At 41.3% G+C, this 19,762-nt stretch overlaps 1 protein-coding gene across 1 annotated transcript in view; it reads left to right on the forward strand.

Moving 5' to 3' along the window:
• LOC111971430 (discs large homolog 1-like protein) overlaps window positions 1–19,762 on the forward strand; it is a 216,117-nt gene that overhangs the window by 120,680 nt on the left and 75,675 nt on the right. The gene's annotated exons all lie outside the window — the stretch shown is intronic.

Below are 19,762 nucleotides of genomic sequence, written 5' to 3' on the forward strand. Positions count from 1 at the left end.
ACACACACACACACACACACACACACACACACAGCCTCATGACACTGAGTGAGGTAAGTTGTGTTCCATTTCAGGACTAAATTAAAACTACCTGGAACTACAGTACCAGTTTGGACCAAAAGTTTGGACACACCTACTCATTCCAGGGTTTTTCTTTATTTGTACTATTTTCTACATTGTAGAATAATAGTGAAGATGTCAAAACTATGAAATAACACATATGGAATCATGTGGTAGCCAAAAAAGTGTAAACTAATTAAATTATATTTGAGATTTGAGATTCTTCAAAGTAGCCCCCCTTTGCCTTGATGACAGCTTTGCACACTCTTGGCATTCTCTCAACCAGCTTCATGGGGTAGTCACCTGGAATGCATTTCAATTAACAGGTGTGCCTTGTTAATTTGTGGAATTTCTTTCCTTAATGCATTTGAGCCAATCAGTTGTGTTGTGACAAGGTAGGGGTGGTATACTGTACAGAAGATAGCACTATTTGGTAAAAGACCAAGTCCATATTATGGCAAGAACAGCTCAAATAAGAAAGGAGAAATGACAGTCCATCATTACTTTAAGACATGAAGATCAGTCAATACGGAAAATGCCAAGAACTTTGAACATTTATTCAAGTGCAGTCGCAAAAACCATCAAGTGCTATAATGAAACTGGCTCTCATGAGTACCGCAACGAGAAAGGAAGACCCAGAGTTACCTCTGCTGCAGAGGATAAGTTTATTAGAGTTAAGAGCCTCAGAAATTGCAGCCCATATAAATGCTTCACAGAGTTCACGTAACAGCCACATCTCAACATCAACTGTTCAGAGGAGACTGCGTGAACCAGACCTTCATGGTCAAATTGCTGCAAAGAAACCATTACTAAAGGACACCAATAAGAAGAGACTTGCCTGGGCCAAGAAACACGAGCAATGGACATTAGTCCAAATGTGAGATTTTTGGTTCCAACCTCCGTGTCTTTGTGACATGCAGAGTAGGTGAACGGATGATCTCCGTGTAGTTCCCTCCGTGAAGAATGGAGGAGGGGGTGTGATGGTGTGGGGGTGCTTTCCTGGTGACACTATGATTTATTTAGAATTCAAGGCACACTTAACCAGCATGGCTACCACAGCATTCTGCAGCGATACGCCATCCCATCTGGTTTGCGCTTAGTGGGACAACCATTTGTTTTTCAACAGGACAATGATCCAACACACCTCCAGGCTGTGTAAGGGCTATTTGACCAAGAAGGAGAGTGATGGAGTGCTGCATCAGATGATCTGGCCTCAACCCTATTGAGCTGGTTTGGGATGAGTTGGACCACAGAGTGAAGGGGAAAAAGTAAAAATCAGCCAACAAGTGCTCAGCATCTGTTGGAAAAGCTGCTTGATATATACTTTTTTAACTAGGCAAGTCAGTTAAGAACAAATTCTTATTTACAATGATGGCCTAGGAACAGTGGGTTAACTTCCTTGTTCAGGGGCAGAATGACAGATTTTTACCTTGTCAGCTCGGGGATTCGATCTAGCAATCTTTCGGTTACTGGCCCAACGCTCTAACCACTAGGCTACCGGCTGCCCCATTGATACAATGTCAAGAGTGTGCAAAGCTGTCATCAAGGCAAAGGGTTGCTAATTTGGACAATCTAAAATTTYWTTAACACTTTTTTGCTTGCTACATGATTCCATGTGTGTTTTTTCAGATTRTTTTTTTCTTCAAAAAACCCTTGAATGAATAGGTGTGTCCAAACTTTTGACTGATACTGTACCTGAAAGTAAAGGCGTTCATCTCAGTCCAACTACAGGACTATCACATTTCAGGAGAAGACCCAGATCCAGATGGTGTCGAAGTAACAAAAGTGTCAGAGTAACAAAACTAAATGGCAGGAAGTCTCGGGGTCAGGGCAGGCAGAGATCAATAATCCAGAGTGGTGTGACAAGGTACAGAACGCCAGGCAGGGTCGGGGCAGGCAGAAMGGCCAAAAGCAGGAAAACAGAAACTAGACCACGACAGGCACAAGGGGAAAATCCACTGGTAGGCTTGGCAAACAAAACAAACTGGCAACAGACAAACAGAGAACACAGGTATAAATACACTGGGGAAGATGGGCGACACCTGGAGGGGGGTGGAGACAAGTACAAAGACAGGTGAAACAGATCAGGGTGTGACAAGGACAACACTCCTCCTAACAAGGGCTTCTGTGCTGCCTGCCACTGTCYTGAAAGTTCTTTCTCACGTCACTATGATTGGGTTACAGATTGGACACTGCAAGGCATGCTGATATTCCATTTATRTACGGTACCTCAGCTCAGGTCATGTCTCTCACCTCTTTGGGTGTTCGGTTTGCTCTACATATCATTACCCTTTACTGTTTTTGGTCTGTCCACACTTGTTTCGGGCCCTCCAAAGGTAGAGGGGTTTTAAAGGGGTTTAGTGATTGTCAGAGCTGGCCCTGACKAGAGGTTCAACCTTGACCAGGCCTCATTAAATTACCATTACCACTATTACCCTACTTACCACTATTCTCTCTCTCTCTCTGTGAGTATGGCCCTTATCCTCATCGTGCACTGTTGAGGGGCTGTAGAGTATCCTGCTGGCTGTGTGGCTGGCTGTAGCCCCCCTTAAGGGTACTGAGGTGTAGTTAGTTAGTTATTTGCACATAGAGGAGTTAGTAAGTAGATGGGAGGCTTTCAACTAAATACTTCAACAGTAAAGAGTGGAAGGAGCTTGGCACTATGTGTCAAAGATTCTGGGACTGAATGGGGAGTTGTAAGTACAGCTTGATCCCGATCCCGTCTCAGTTTCTAACGCCCATTTCTCGGCAGCTTAAAACCACAAAGGCAGAAAAGCCACACAGTCAGTGGGAACCAACCAGACACAGAGCAGGGAGTGTGTTAGCAGTGATGTGATCTATGATGAATGGTGGAGATTGTTTGTTTGATCATGGCAAACGACACACAAATGTATGCATTTCATGCATGGTGAGCTGCAATAATGGAACTACACAGGAGTGAGGGGTTGGGGGAGTGTGTGTGTGTGTGTGTGTGTGTGTGTGTGTGTGTGTGTGTGTGTGTGTGTGTGTGTGTGTGTGTGTGTGTGGTGTGTGTGTGTGTGTGTGTGTGTGTGGTGTGTGTGTGGTGGAGAGAGAATGTAAGGTATTGAATGTGACTAGGGTAAGAGATTAAGATCAGTAGAGGAGTTCAGTATTTTCCCATGTAATATTGATATGTGAATCAGTGAAGTTAGATCAGGCACTTAAGTAAAAATACTTAAGTAGTACTTTTAAGTAGTTTTTTGGGGTATCTACTTTACTTTACTATTTATATTTTGGACAACTTTTACTTCACTACATTCCTAATGAAAACATTGTACTTTTTACTTCATACATTTTCCCTGAATGCTTAGCAGGACAGGAAAATTGGCAAATTGAAGCACAAATCAAGAGAGTCCAGTATGGTCATCCCTACTGCCTCTGGCCTGGTGGACTCACTAAACACAAATGCATCTTTGGTAAATAATGTCTGAGTGTGGGTGTGTGCCCCTGGCTGTTCATACATTTTAAAAACAAGAAAATGGTGCTGTCTGCTTTGCTTAATATAAGGAATGTTAAATTATTTGTATTTGAGCAATTACATTTACTTTTGATACTTAAGTATATTTAATACCAAATACTATACTTTTAGACTTTTATTAAAGTAGTATTTTACTGGCTTACTTTCACTTTTACTTGAGTAACTTTCTATTAAGGTATCTATACCTTTACTCAAGTATGACAATTGGGTACTTTTCCCACCTCTGAGATCAGAACAGGTGTGGGTTTATTTATTTTATATATTTTTTTATTTGGACCCGCATTAGATTTTGCAGAAGCAGCAGCTACTCTTCTTGGGTCCACAAAAAAACACAAAACATGACAATTYATTAAACATTGATACACTGATAGACAAGGACAGTCACACAAATAAAAAATACAATGATATACAAACAATACAAAAAAATTATACGAACAATAAAACTAAAAAAATTGTGTTTTAGAGTGTCTGTGTGTTCATGTGTTTGTCCCCTCATAGTCCCTGCCGTTCCATGAGTTGTTTAGTCCGTTTTTTAAAGGTAATTTTGCTGTTTGCTTGAATAATTGGAGATGGACAGGAGTTCAATGCGATTATGGCTCTGTATGAAACTGTGTGTTGCTGTGAATTTGTTTTAGATTTGGGGACTGTGAAGAGGCCACTGGTGGTATGTCTTGTGGGGTATGTATGGGTGTCTGAGCTGAATGTTATTTTATGATACAGACAATATGGATTTTTCATCACAGTAATATTTCATATAAAAACTAGAAGAGAAGCAGTTKATCTCTCATCAACCAGGAAAGACTGGCATGCTTGTTGTTAGTTCTGTATGTGCAGTTAAGGGTAAGGCGTGCTGCTCTTTTTTAAGACAGCTGCAGCTTTACTAGGTTTTTCTTTGCTGCACTTGACCATATTACCCGGCAGTAATCAAGATGGGACAAGACCAGAGCCTGAACAACTAGTACAGTTGATTTTTGTATCAAAAACAAAGAACATATTTTTATAACAGATGCAACATCTTCACAGAAACTTTGTCAATATGACTTACCCATGATAATTTACCATCCAATGTTATACCTGGGAGTTTATGTCAAGGCTGTGGGTAACTGGTGAAAGGAGTCAGGCGCAGGAGAGCTGAGATGCGTGGATAAGGTATTTAATACAAGATAACACCAGTATAAACACAATACTACTGTGCGTGAAAAATACCGGTACCACGAAATYAACGGGCGTAATAACAAAACCCGGCAACAAAATACCAGCCGTCAGTAACAGCCTGAACAATAGAACAAACACGCACACAAACATGGGGGAAACCAGAGGCTTAAATAATGAWCATGTAATGGGGGAATAAACCAGGTGTGTAGAAAACAAAGACAAAACAAATGGAAAATGAAAAGTGGATCGGCGATGGCTAGAAGTTGATGTTGGCCCCAGCCCCCAGGCCTATGGGTGTTAATCACTGGTCTAACTGACATGGATGCTAATTGCACCGTCCTCAATGAATGCAAATTAAAGATTTAATTCATTAACGAGCTGCAGACGGTTTTCCTGGGCATTAAATGCAATTAAATGACATGCCGTCGGTGCAGCAGTGGCATCACAGCCAATATAGACCCATTTAACTGTAGTGAGTTATGTATGAACGGTTGTATGTGTATGATTTGTCTGCCATTTGTCCTCATCATTAATGTGGCAATCAGCAGTTGAAACAATAACAACGCCTCTCCCTGCCCCTGTTCAGTAAAAAGCTGAGAGATGGAGCTGGCGAAATGTTCAAATTCATTGACAGAGCTATGGCTGCAAGGACTGACCACCCATGATAAGACAATTATAGTTTAAACTATGTTTTYAGGCTATATAGTATTTGTTTACATTTGCATTATTTACAAACATTTAAATAAAACAAGCTTATATTTGGGGTTCTGATGGGYTAAGACAGTTCAACTAAGCTCAAGAGACATATAAGTTATATTCTTCAAGAATCAATGGGTACATATCATTAATACAAATACACAAAAAATMGATTCCTTAACTGCAGATTGCCRCTTTAACTACAGTGCATTTGAAAAGTATTCAGACCCCTTCCCTTTTTCTACATTTTGTTACATTAGTCTTATTCTAAAATGGATTCAATGAATTTTACACACAATCTACACACAATACTCCATAACGACAAAGCGAAAACCGGTGTTGAGAAATGTTTGCAAATGTATAAAAATAAAAAATAAACAGAAATACCTTATTTACCAAGAACCCGATGGTCACTCTGACAGAGCTCTGGCACCATCCCTTCGGTGAAGCATGGTTGTGGCAGCATCATGCTGTGTGGATGTTTGTCAGCGGCAGGGACTGGGAGACTAGTCAGGACCGAGGGAAAGATGAACGGAGCAAAGTACAGAGAGAACCTTGATGAAAACCTGCTCCAGAGCGCTCAGACTGGGGCGAAGGTTCACCTTCCAACAAGACAATGACCCTAAGCACCCAGCCAAGACAACACGGGAGTGGCTGTAATCACTGCCAAAGGTGCTTCAACAAAGATCTGAGTAAAGGGTCTGAATACTTACATAAATGTGAGATCAGTTTTTTTGTTTTAATACATTATTGGGTATTGTGTGTAGCTTGATGAGGGGAAAAAATTATTACATCCATTTTAGAATAAGGCTGTAACCAAACAAAATGTMGAAAAATTCGGAATACTTTCCGAATGAACTGTATGTCTGCTGTTTACTTTTTTCCCTCACCTCGACATCATCACTTTAAAAGTGCAAGGACGTGTCCATATCCGTATCAAGAACCGACATAGATACAGCCTCTTCCACAGTGTAAAYTCATGGCCACTTCGGCTCCGTCATTTTAAGTGATTAAGTGATTTTTTTTATTTTAGAAGTTAAATGACAGCATTCCCGGTTTCTGGTTGATGACAACAGCTACACGAATACGACAACAGGTTGCTAGCGAGTTAATTTTGCGATGTTGACATTGATATTATTTTTAGAAAAACAAGGCCGTTTGAGGCCGCTATAGTAATTTAATGAAAGGCCATTGACGGCCGCTATGGGTTCTAAAGGGTTAAACCAGAATACACCATTTCCACATTCCCTATTATGTTCCAAGGCTGTGCCAGCCCAAATGTTACAGGCTGGGGTGGCTGGGGTATGGTAATGCCTGAGCAGAGTAGAGAGTTCTCCAGCCCCACACCCATCCCTAGTCATCCCCAGCCAAGTGATTTGGAAGTCAAATACCAGGCAGCCAGTGCATATGTTGTGGCTGTAATGCCTAATTCCCTGCATGCATTAGCAGTCAGAMGTGAGGGAATAATGGGGACTTAATGCTGGGCTGTGTTTGGCTGAGGCGGTTGTACTCACTCTCTCTTTCCCATGCACTTAGAGCTGAAGGGCCCTACCTTTTTGTCTGGGAAGGCTGTTGTGTGTGTGTTAAAGTGTGCGTGATTGCGTACATGTGTAGGTTGAGGGTGTTCATAGATCATGCTGGTGTTTTGTCAGAGATAGGGTCTCTTCTTCTAGTTGACCAGAGGACCAGTGTGTTCCCAGTCCTGGTACAGTCTTGCTATAGTTACTTAGWCTGGTACACAGAGAACAGCACCGCACATGCCATGCCTGATGATCCACAGAGACTTGTTCTGTGGCCCAGCTGAAGCAGCAGATGTGCATCTCTCAATGTGCTTAATGACTGTGTATGCAGGGGTGGGCAATTCCAGTCCTGAAGGGCCTGATTGGTGTCACAGTTTTGCCCCAGCCCCAGCTAACACACCTGATTCCAATAATCACCTAATCATGATCTTAAGTTTAGAATGTAATTTGATTAATTAGCTGTGTTTGCTAGGGATGGAGAAAAAGTGTGACACCAATCAGGCCCTCGAGGACTGGAGTTGCCCACCCCTGGGTAATGGGTTACTGGGTTTGCTGCAATGTGTGGGTCTGACTGAGCCTGCCGTGCTCAGTCAGGGGAACCAGGAATAGACTTCCTACACCGCGGCTGTGTCCCAATCCAAAGACACCATCCTTGTCGATTACCTCTCATTCTACCTTCCCTTCAGCCAAACTGAAATGAGATGAATTGACACAATGTTGGATAGTACTGTTTTCCTAAGTGCTCTTTCTAATAAAAGGACAACGATTTGACCTGCAACTGGATCGTATTTTTGGAAGTTGGTTGTGTCAGTCAGACAGACAGTTAAATCATTGTCCCACTTACAGTTCCTGTTGATCCACTCCAAAACAGCACACTTTGATCAGCACGACTTAAGTGGATCAGGGATCTGTGCCTAATGGTTGGAGGTGTGTGTGTGTGTGTGTGTGTACGTGTGTACGTGTGTGTGTGTACGTGCGTGTGTGTGTGTGTGCGTGTGTACGTGTGTGTGTGTACGTGCGTGCGTGTGTGTGTACGTGCGTGTGTGTGTACGTGCGTGCGGGATGGCGTGTTAACGCCCTAAGGGGATGGCTGCGGTATTAGTCAGTGTTATGTACACTGCACTGGAAGAGCTTAAAAGCAGCCAGACATACACAAAGACAGGCTGAGTGTTAGTCTATCAGGAGCTGGGCTTAGGTGTTGCTGTAAGAGATTAAACATGAGATCTGCCTGCCTGCTCATGGTACAATAGTCGCTAAACTCTTTGTTGATTTTGTCACAAATTTGAGAGTGTTGATACTATACTCTCCTATATGGGGTTGCTGTCTCTCTCTCCTAGGCCGTTTGAACACTGTAGAAATGCTGCCTTTATTCTCTACTGTCCGATTTCCTTTCTCCCTAGAACATTACATTACATTCTGTTCTACTATACATCATTAAGCTGCAGCACTAATGGAGTCAATGGTCTGGATGTGAAACTGAATGATGATTGATGGTAAAGAGGAAACTGGAGTCCTGAGAAACAATCAATGTTTCACAGATCCTTTTGCCCTCTATTGATGTGCACAGAAGGAGCACAGACAGTACTTAAAGGGATACAGCCAGGCTAGTATAAGCATTGATAACCCTAAAGCAATGCTGTTCAATGTCACTCACTTCACGCTGTCTAAATTGTAGGCCAAAATCATCAAATCATAATAACTTTGCCCGTCGCTTTCGCTAAATATAAGACATTGACAGTGTTGTAAAAATACTTGAAAGTACTACTTCAGTACTGTACTATTTATATTTTTGGACAACTTTTACTTCTCTACATTCCTAAAGACAATTTACTTTTTACTCCATACATTTTCCCTGAAAAGTACTCGTTACATTTTGAATGCTTAGCAGGACAAGAAAATGGTCTAAATCACATACTTATCAAGAGAACATCGCTGGTCATCCCAACTGCCTTTGATCTGGCGGACTCACTTAACAGGGTGAGTGTTGGATCGTGCTCCTGCCTATCCATAAATAAAGTAAAATAGTGCCTTCTGGTTTGCTTAATATAAGGAATTTGAAATGATTTATACTTTTATTATTACTTTTGATACTTAAGTATATTTTAGCAATTTTACTGGGTGATTTTCACTTTTACTTCTATTAAGGTATCTTAACTTTTACTCAATTATGACAATTGGGTACTTTTTCCACCACTGGACTTTGATATTCTGTGTATCAGAAACACATACTAAGCAGCGGGGGGAGAAAGGCAGCGAAGACACTGAGAGAGAACGTTTCAGCCATGTTAGGAACCAGGCCGTCTACCAATCAGAAGGCTGGCGAGACGTGAGGGCATAATGAGGCCCAGCTTCAGCCACAGCTGGCCCAGAATAGCTCAGGAGAGAATGGGTGTGAGACAACCAGAAGTGTTTTTTAGCGATTACAGTTGATATCATCATTGTACCATGCTTGAGTTGGCATCAGTGTCGCTGCTGAGACATTGTAAGACAACCAGTTTGTGGAGTAAAAGCTTTCCCCCAGAGAGTAATATTGCTACTGCACGATCTTGTTTAAGACTGAGCTGGCCATTTATCCAATTGGGCGACACTTCCCTCACTAAAAACAACATTGAACTGTGCAAAAAAGACCATAAAACTCGGTATACACTGCAGCATGATTTATGCGGTAGATTTTCTGTAACGATGTCCATGAGAGGGAGATTTTAGATTGTCTGTCAGTTTGTGGTGTTTGTAGACAAGGAGGGATTGGAACCAGATCATAGTATCAATAAAACCATTGATCCAAACTATTGTCAGCCTGACCTGGAAGACATTAAGTATGAGCTGTTTCGTCAGGATAGCCTTCAGTCTTCCCTGTTAATGTGTGACTTTAAACACATACTAGAGTACTATTCATTAGCTTTAACCTTCTACTCCTCCTCACCCCTTCTCTCTTTCTCTCACTCTCTCTGAATGTAATCTGAGTAAGATTAGTTCTTCCCATCCCAATGTACTACAGAACAAACACACTCACAGACCCCCAACCCCCCCTCCACACACACACACACACATTCAAGGGTGTCATTTAAAAAATCTTGAAGTATCACTTTAATGAAAAAATATATTTTATTTTGTTTATTATACTACTGTCATCAACATTTGTATTAATTTTAACCACTTTAAAATTGACATCAATAATTTCAAAGCTCAATCAACTGCGATACACCCATGACTTGTATTACTATTCTGAACCATGTTATGTGATAGTGATGACTGTAAATTGCAGCATTGGCATGTCAGTGTCAGATTGGAGAGAGAGCGCACCATCTGTGTCTGTGAAATGGAGGCTGCCAGTGTGGGGACAGTGTGCCAGGGCAGGGACCAAGACCCAAACTGGGGCAGGAGCACAGGGGGGCAGAGCTGGGCTCCGGAACAACCAATACCCTTCTACATAATTAACTGTGTGTGTGTCAAATCAAATTGTATTGGTCACATCCATGTGTTTAGCAGATGTTATCGCGGTTGTAGTGAAATGCTTGTGCTTCTATCTCCAACAGTGCAGTAATATCTAACAAGTAATATTTAACAGTTTCACAACATATACCCAAAATACACGTAAATCTAAGTAAGGAATGGATTAAGAATATATATATACACATATACTGTATGTCAGAGCGGCATTGGACTAAGATACAGTGGCATAGTATAGAGTACAGTATATACATTTGAGATGGGTGATGCAATATTTAGACAATTAAAGTGACTAAGATACTGTAGAATAGTATAGAGTACAGTTTACACACATGAGATGAGTAATGCAAGATACGGAGACATTATTAAAGTGGCTAGTGTATCATTTCCTTAAAATTGCCAGTGATTCCTAATCTGGCACAGCCGCTGATGTGCTGGAGATGGCTGTTTAACAGTCAGTGGTGTAGTATAGAATACAATACAGTATATACATATGAAATGGGTGATGCAATATGTAAACACAATTTAAAAGTGACCAAGATACCTTAGAATTGTGTGGAGTGCAGTTTTTACATATGAGATGAGTAATGCAAGATACGGAGACATTATTAAAGTGGCTAGTGGTCCATTTCTAAAAGTGGTCAGTGATTCCTAATCTAGGTCTATAGGCAGCCGCCTCTGATGTGCTAGTGATGGCTGTTCAGTAGTCTGATGGCCTTGAGATAGAAGCTGTTTTTAAGTCTTTCGATCCCAGCTTTGATGCACCTGTACTGACCTCGCCTTCTGGATGATAGCAGGGTGAACAGGCAGTGGCTCGTGTGGTTGATGTCCTTGATGATCTTTTTGGCCTTCCTATGGCATCGGGTGCTGTAGGTGTCCAGGAGGGCGGGAAGTTTGCCCCCGGTAATGCGTTGGGCAGACCGCACCACCCTCTGGAGAGCTTTGCGGTTGTGGGTTGTGCAGTTGCCATACCAGGCGGTGATAAGGCCCGACAGGATGCTTTCACATTTCTTTAGCCTCCTGAGGTTGAAGAAGCSCTGTTGCGCCTTCTTCACCACACTGTCTGTGTGGGTGGACCATTTCAGTTTGTCAGTGATGTGTATGCCGAGGAACTTGAAGCTTTCCACCTTCTCCACTGCGGTCCCATCGATGAAGATAGGGGGGTGGTCCCTCTGCTGTTTCCTGAAGTCCATGATCATCTCCTTAGTTTTGTTGACGTTGAGTGAGAGGTTATTTTCCTGGCACAATACTCCCAGAGCCCTCACCTCCTCACTGTAGGCTGTCTCATCGTTGTTGGTAATCAAGCCTACTACTGTTGTGTCGTCTGCAGACTTGATGATTGAGTTGAAGGCGTGCTTGGCACGCAGTCATGGGTGAACAGGGAGTACAGGAGGGGGTTGAGCATGCACCCCTATGGGGGATCAGTGGAGGGGAGGTATTGTTTCCTACCTTGACCACCTGGGGGCGACGCGTCAGGAAGTCCACGACCCAGTTGCGCAGGGCGGGGTTCAGACCCAGGGCCTCAAGCTTGATGATGAGCTTGGAGGGTACTATGGTGTTGAATGTTGAGCTATAGTCAATGAACAGCAATCTTACATATAGGTAAGCCACTTGTCCAGATGGGACAGGGCAGTGTGCAGGCGATTGCATCGTCTGTGGATCTATTGGGGTGGTAAGCAAATTGAAATGGGTCTAGGGTGGCAGGTAAGGTGTAAGTGATATGATCCGTTTCTCTGTGTGTGTGTCCGCACTCAAGCGTGTGTGTGTGTGCCGGTGTTAATTTTGTCAACAATAACTATGCCAAAAAACTAATGACGATATCGAGACGAGATGCCCCCCGCCCCCCCCCAAAAAATATATATACGCAGTACTAGTGAAAAGTTTGGACACGCATACTCATTCAAGGGTTTTTCTACATTGTAGAATAATAGTGAAGACATCAAAACTATGAAATAACACATATGGAATCATGTAGTAAGCAAAAAAGTGTTAAAACAAATCAAAATATATTTTAGATTCTTCAAAGTAGCCACCCTTTGCCTTGACGACAGCTTTGCACACTCTAGACATTCTCTCAACCAGCTTCACCTGGAATGCTTTTCCAACAGTCTTGAATGAGTTCCCACATATGCTGAGCACTTGTTGGCTGATTATCCTTCACTCTGTGTCCAACTCATCCCAAACCATCTCAATTGGGTTGAGGTTGGATGATTGTGGATGCCAGGTCATCTGACACAGCACTCCATCACTCTCCTTATTGGTCAAATAGCCCTTACACAGCCTGGAGGTGTGTTGGATCATTGTCCTGTTGAAAAACAAATGGTAGTCCCACTAAGAGCAAACCAGATGGTATGGCGTATTGCTGCAGAATGCTTTGGCAGCCATGCTGGTTAAGTGTGCCTTGAATTCTTAATAATTCAGACAGTGTCACCAGCAAAGCACCATAACACTTCCTCAAAGCTTCATGGTGGGAACCACACATGCAGAGATCATCCGTTCACCTACTCTGCGGAGGTTGGAACCAAAAATCTCAAATTTGGACTCATCAGACCAAAGGACAGATTTCCAGCGGTCTAATATACATTGCTCGTGTTTCTTGGCCTAAGCAAGTCATTTATTCTTATTGGTGTCCTTTAGTAGTGTTTTTTTTTGCAGCAGATCGACCATGAAGGCCTGATTCATGCAGTCTCCTCTGAACAGTTGATGTTGAGATGTGTCTGTTACTTGAACTCTGAAGCTTTTTTTGGGATGCAATTTCTGAGGCTGGTAACTCCAATGAACTTATCCTCTGCAGCAGAGGTAACTCTGGGTCTTCCTTTCCTGTGACGGTCCTCATGAGAGTCAGTTTCATCATAGCGCTTGATGGTTTATGCGACTGCACTTGAAGAAACTTTCAAAGTTCTTAAAATGTTCTGTATTGCCTGACCTTCATGTCTTAACTTCTTTGGGACTGGGGGGCAGTATTGAGTAGCTTGGATAAAAAGGTGCCCAGAGTAAACTGCCTGCTACTCAGGCCTAAAAGCTAGAATATGCATATAATTAGTAGATTTGGATAGAAAARACTCCGAAGTTTCTAAAACTGTTTGAATGATGTCTGTGAGTATAACAGAACTCATATGGCAGGCAAAAYCCTGAGAAAAAATCCAACCAGGAAGTGGGAAATCTGAGGTTTGTAGTTTTTCAAGTCATTACCTATCAAATATACAGTGTCTATGGGGTCATATTGCACTTCCCAAGGCTTCCACCAGATGTCAACAGTCTTTAGAACCTTGTTTGATGCTTCTACTGGGAAAGAGTGGGGAATGAGAGCCGTTTGAGTCAGGGGTCTGGCAGAGTGCCATGAGCTCAGTCTTGCGCACTCCCTTGAGAGTTAGCTGCGTTCCATTGCATTTCTACAGACAAAGGAATTCTCCGGTTGAAACATTATTGAAGATTTATGATAAAAACATCCTAAAGATTGATTCTATACTTCGTTTGACATGTTTCTACGAACAGTAATATGACTTTTCGTCTGAACTTTCACCTGGACTTGCCCGTGCCTCCTGAGTTTGGATTTGTGTACTAAACGCGCAAACAAAAATTAAGTATTTGGACATAAATGATGGACTTTATCGAACAAAACAAACATTTATTGTGGAACTGGGATTCCTGGGAGTGCATTCTGATGAAGATCAAAGGTAAGTGAATATTTATAATGCTATTTCTGACTTCTGTTGACTCCACAACATGGCGGGTATCTGTATGGCTTGTTTTTGTGTCTGAGCGCCATACTCAGATTATCCTCTACTTGCTACCAAACCCGGATCCGTGAGCACCCCCCACAGTAAAAAAGCTGACTAGCATAGCCTAGCATAGCGTCACAAGAAAATAGTAGCATCTAAATATCATTAAATCACAAGTCCAAGACACCAGATGAAAGATACAGATCCTGTGAATCCAGCCATCATTTCTGATTTTTAAAATGTTTTACAGGGAAGACACAATATGTAAATCTATTAGCTACAACTACGATAGCAAAAGACAAAAAAAAATTCCCACCATTTTTTTCCTGCATCAGTAGCTATCACTAATTCGACTAAATAAAGATATATATAGCCACTAACCAAGAAACAACTTCATAAGATGACAGTCTGATAACATATTTTGGTATAGGATAGTTTTTTTTAGAAAATGTGCATTTTTCAGGTATAAATCACAGTTTACCATTGCAGCTGCAATCTGAAATAGCGTTGGAAGCAGCCGGAATAATTACAGAGACCGACGGCAATTACATAATTACTCATCATAAAACACTTCAGAAAAATACACAGCCTACAGCAATCGAAAGACACAGATCTTGTGAATCCAGAGAATATTTCAGATTTTCTAAGTGTTTTACAGCGAAAACACAATATAGCATTATATGAGCGTACCACAATAGCCAGAATCACAACCGCATTTACCAGCTGTAAATGTTAGCGATCGTAATAACCAACAAAAGATATATAATTTTACTAACCTTGATTTACTTCATCAGATGACAGCCCTGTAACATCATATTACACAATGCATATAGCTTTTGTTCGAAAATGTGCATATTTAGCAGCATAAATCGTGGTTATACTATGTAATCACTACAAACATTGCATGTATTCTGGCCGGCGCCATTTTGGATTAGCGCCTATTTTTATAAAAATACTATTCATAAACTTGACTAAAAAATATAAGTTGGACAACAATCGAAAGATAAATTAGTTCTTAATGCAATGCTATGTTAGATTTTTAAATTTTTAGACATATAGTGTGCGTTGCAGCCAGACCAGTGCCTGCAAAAGTGGCGAGCAAACACTATGACATTTTTCCCACATAAATACGTAATAACATCATAAATAGTTCCTACTTTTGGACGAGCTTCCATCAGTATCTTGGGCAATGTGTCTTTCTTCAAAAGAATAGTTGCTTTGTTGTAAAACGTCCTCTTCACCTTTGGACTAGCTGCTACCATTAGCTATGTCGCACACACATGTCCAAATCCTCAAACTAGATACAAAGGAAATTCAGAAAAATAGCCTATACTCGCATAAACTGATATAAATCGGTTTCAAATAACATCGTTATGATGTTTCTAACACCTATATTTAATTAAATTACAGACGGATACATCTCTGGTCGATAACTGAGCGTTCCAAAATTTCATCCTGAGTTCTTGCCTTGCGCCATTACGAACGAGGAAAAGAAATGTACTCTCGTTCCATCCGGCTTTATACCTCGGACAGCTACGTAGAGAGCCCATTCCACTTCTCATTGGTTACTGACATCCAGGGGAAAGGCGGGTGCAGTTCATTTCCAGCCATAGGATATACACAGGCTTTAAAACTGAACCCAGATCAGAGGATAATTCTCAGACCTTCGCAAGTCATGTCAGGATTTTTGCTGTAGAGGGAGTTCTGGGTCACCCACAGACATAATTCAAACGGTTTTAGAAACTAGACAGTGTTTTCTATCCAATAGTAGTAAGGATATGCATATTGTACGAGCAAGAATTGAGCAATAGGCAGTTTAATTTGGAGACCAATTTTCGCTAAGTCGAAACAGCACCCCCTATATTCTCAAGAGGTTATTGCATGGTGTGCTTTTTCCGTAAAGTTTTTTTGAAATCTGACACAGCGGTTTAAGGAGAAGTGGATTTAAAATTCCATGCATAACACTTGTATCTTTTATCAATGTTTATGATGAGTATTTCTGTAGATTGATGTGGCTCTCTGCAAAATCACCGGATGTTTTGGAACTACAGAACATAACGCGCCAATGTAAACTGAGATTTTTGAATATAAATATGAATTTTATCGAACAAAACATACATGTATTGTGTAACATGAAGTCCTATGAGTGTCATCTGATGAAGAGCAGCAAAAGGTTAGTGATTCATTTTATTTATATTTCTGCTTTTTGTGACTCCTCTCTTTAGCTGGAAAAATGGCTGTGTTTTTCTGTGACTAGGTGCTGACGTAACATAATCATATGGTGTGCTTTCGTCGTAAAGCCTTTTTGAAATGGGACACTGTGGCTGGAGTTTCTTTAAAATGGTGTAAAATACTTGTATGTTTGAGGAATTGTAATTATGGGATTTCTGTTTCGAATTTGGCACCCTGCAATTTCACTGGCTGTTGGCGAGGTGGGACGCTACCGTCCCGAATATCCCAGAGAGGTTAAAGTACTGATGAACTTTCATTTCTCTTTGCTTATTTGGGCTGTTCTTGCCATAATATGGACGTGGTCATTTACCAAATAGGGCTATCTTCTGTATACCACCCCTACCTTGTCACAACACAACTGATTGACTCAAACACATTAAGAAGGAAAGAATTTCCACAAATTAACTTTTAACAAGGCACACCTGTTCATTGAAATGCATTCCAGGTGACTAACTKATGAATGTGGTTGAGAGTATGCCAAGAGTCTGCAAAGCGTTCATCAATGTAAAAGGTGGCTACATTGAGGAATTTAAAATATGACATATTTTGATTTTTTAAACACTTTTTTGGTTACTACATAATTTGATATGTGTTATTTCATAGTTTTGATGTCTTCACTATTATTCTTCAATGTAGAAAATAGTAAAAATAAAGAAAAATGAGTAGATGTGTCCAAACTTTTGACTGCTACTGTAATTCTAACACATTACGAGACAAGAATTCTACGTGTGTCACGGCCATTGAAAGAAGAGGACCAAGGCGCAGCCTGGTGAGCGTACATTTTCTTTTTATTAGGAAAGACGCCGAACAAAACAATAAACACTACAAAACAAACCGTGAAGCTAAAGGCTATGTGCCATAAACAAAGTCAACCTCCCACAAAGACAGGTGTGAAAAAGGGCTACCTAAGTATGGTTCTCAATCAGAGACAACGATAGACAGCTGTCCCTGATTGAGAACCCTACCCGGCCAAAACATAGAAATACAAATAATAGAACATAGAATACCCACCCCAACTCACACCCTGACCAAACCAAAATAGAGACATAAAAAGGATCTCTTAGTTCAGGGCGTGACAACGTGAGACTAATGTACATTCAATTTGACATGAAGCTTCTTTTCATCTGTTTTGTCCAATCATAAGCATGCATTTCTTTGCAGAATATTTTCTGCAATCCTCTCATTGGCCGATAACGTTGTTCAGTTGCGCATGCTTCGTGAGCTCAATGAGCTGAACTGGCTTTCTCACACACGAGCGGCCACTTGAATCACTCCTCTCTTTTGAACTGATGCACAGCCAGGACACTTCAATTGTAACTTACCTCTATTAGAAACAATAATGTATTTGATCATTTTTGCTTTCATATTGGCCATTTCTGCTCTGATCACATCAGAAGTTCTATTTTGCCATGTGCGCTGGGCAAATGCGAGTTGTGATTTATTTTTTTCTGATTAGAAAAACTATAGCTATTTGTTGAATATTATTTACCCCCCTCCGACGGTTATAGTGGGGTGAAAATTAGCGTTGTAAATTGTTTAACCTATAGCCAAGGCCTTATAGCCTATATGATTAATTATGGCTGACATTGGTTACTATCTGCCACTATAGCAATGTTGCCAGCTAAGTTATAAGAGGGGACAATAGGCCTAGTTGGACAAGGCTAAGAGGTAAATATTATGTTATTATAATGACTGTGACTAAAACTAGACAAAKATTTTCCAGAGTTTTAGTTGACTGATAACAACTAAAACTAATGAAGGATGAAATGACTAAAACACGGCTAAGACTAAAAGGCATTTTAAGACAAACTAAATCTGAAATAGCTGTGAAAATATACACTGGTGCGTGTGCACATGCGTGTGCATGTGTGGGTGCATATGTCTTGGGTGGGGGAAGTCATACTCAATTAAGCATGGGGGGCATCTTCTTTGCATACTCTATGGTTTGGGTGAAAAGATTATGACCATCTGTGCAAAATAGTCTAATAACAGTATAGAGGCTTTTGGAAGGGTGTGTGTACTAGGCAGCATACAGGTCAAAAAGCCTGCGTAAATGTGTGTGTAAGCTACGTTACAGAAAGCAGAAAATGTGTGTGTGTGTACAGTGCATTCGGAAAGTATTCGGACCCCTTGACTTTTTCCATATGTTGTAAAGTTACAGCCTAATTCTAAAATTGATAAAAATGTTTATTTCCCTCATCAAATCGACACCCCCCTCCCCATAATGACAAAGCAAAAACAGGTTTTTAGAAATGTTAGCAAATTTATAATAAAAAAATTCTTTTGAAATATTGCATTTACATAAGTATTCAGAACCTTTACTCAGAACCTTGTTGAAGCACTTTAGGCAGCGATTACAGCCTTGAGTCTTCTTGTGTCTGACACTACAAGCTTGGCACACCTGTATTTGGGGAGTTTCTCCCATTCTCTCTGCAGATCCTCTCARGCTCTGTCAGGTTGGATGGTGAACTATTTTCAGGTCTCTCCAGAGATGTTCGATTGGGTTCAAGTCCGGGCTCTGGCTGGGCCACCCAAGGACATTCAGAGACTTGTTTCACAGCCACTTCTGCGTTGTGTTGGCTGTGTGTTTAGGGTTGTTGTCCTGTTGGAAGGTGAACGTCTAGAGAGAGATATAATGACAAAGCAAAAACAGGTTTTTAAGAATGTTAGCAAATTTATAATAAAAAATCTTTGAAATATTGCATTTACATAAGTATTCAGAACCTTTACAGAACTTGTTGAAGCACTTTAGGCAGCGATTACAGCCTTGAGTCTTCTTGTGTCTGACACTACAAGCTTGGCACACCTGTATTTGGGGAGTTTCTCCCATTCTCTCTGCAGATCCTCTCACGCTCTGTCAGGTTGGATGGTGAACTATTTTCAGGTCTCTCCAGAGATGTTCGATTGGGTTCAAGTCCGGGCTCTGGCTGGGCCACCAAGGACATTCAGAGACTTGTTTCACAGCCACTTCTGCGTTGTGTTGGCTGTGTGTTTAGGGTTGTTGTCCTGTTGAAAGGTGAACGTCTCCTTAGTCTGAGGTCCTGAGCTCTCTCGACCAGGTTTTCATCAAGGATTTCTCTCTTGCTCCGTTCATCTTTCCTCAATTCTGACTAGTCTCCCAGTCTGTTCAGCTAAAAAACATCCGTAGGGATGCTTCACCATAGGGATGGTGCCAGGTTCTCCAGACGTGATTCTTGGCATTCAGGCCAAAGAGTTCAATCTTGGTTTCATCAGACCATCATGGTCTGAGAGGCTTTAGCCAAACTCCAAGCAGGCTGTCATGTGCCTTTTACTGAGGAGTGGCTTACATCTGGCCACTCTACCATAAAGGCCTGATTGGTGGAGTGCTGCAGAGATGGTTGTCCTTCTGGACGGTTCTCCATCTCCATAGAGGAACCCTGGAGCTCTGTCAGAGTGACCATCCGGTT

This window comes from Salvelinus sp. IW2-2015, linkage group LG13 (assembly GCF_002910315.2).
Source record: "Salvelinus sp. IW2-2015 linkage group LG13, ASM291031v2, whole genome shotgun sequence".
Taxonomy (NCBI): domain Eukaryota; kingdom Metazoa; phylum Chordata; class Actinopteri; order Salmoniformes; family Salmonidae; genus Salvelinus; species Salvelinus sp. IW2-2015.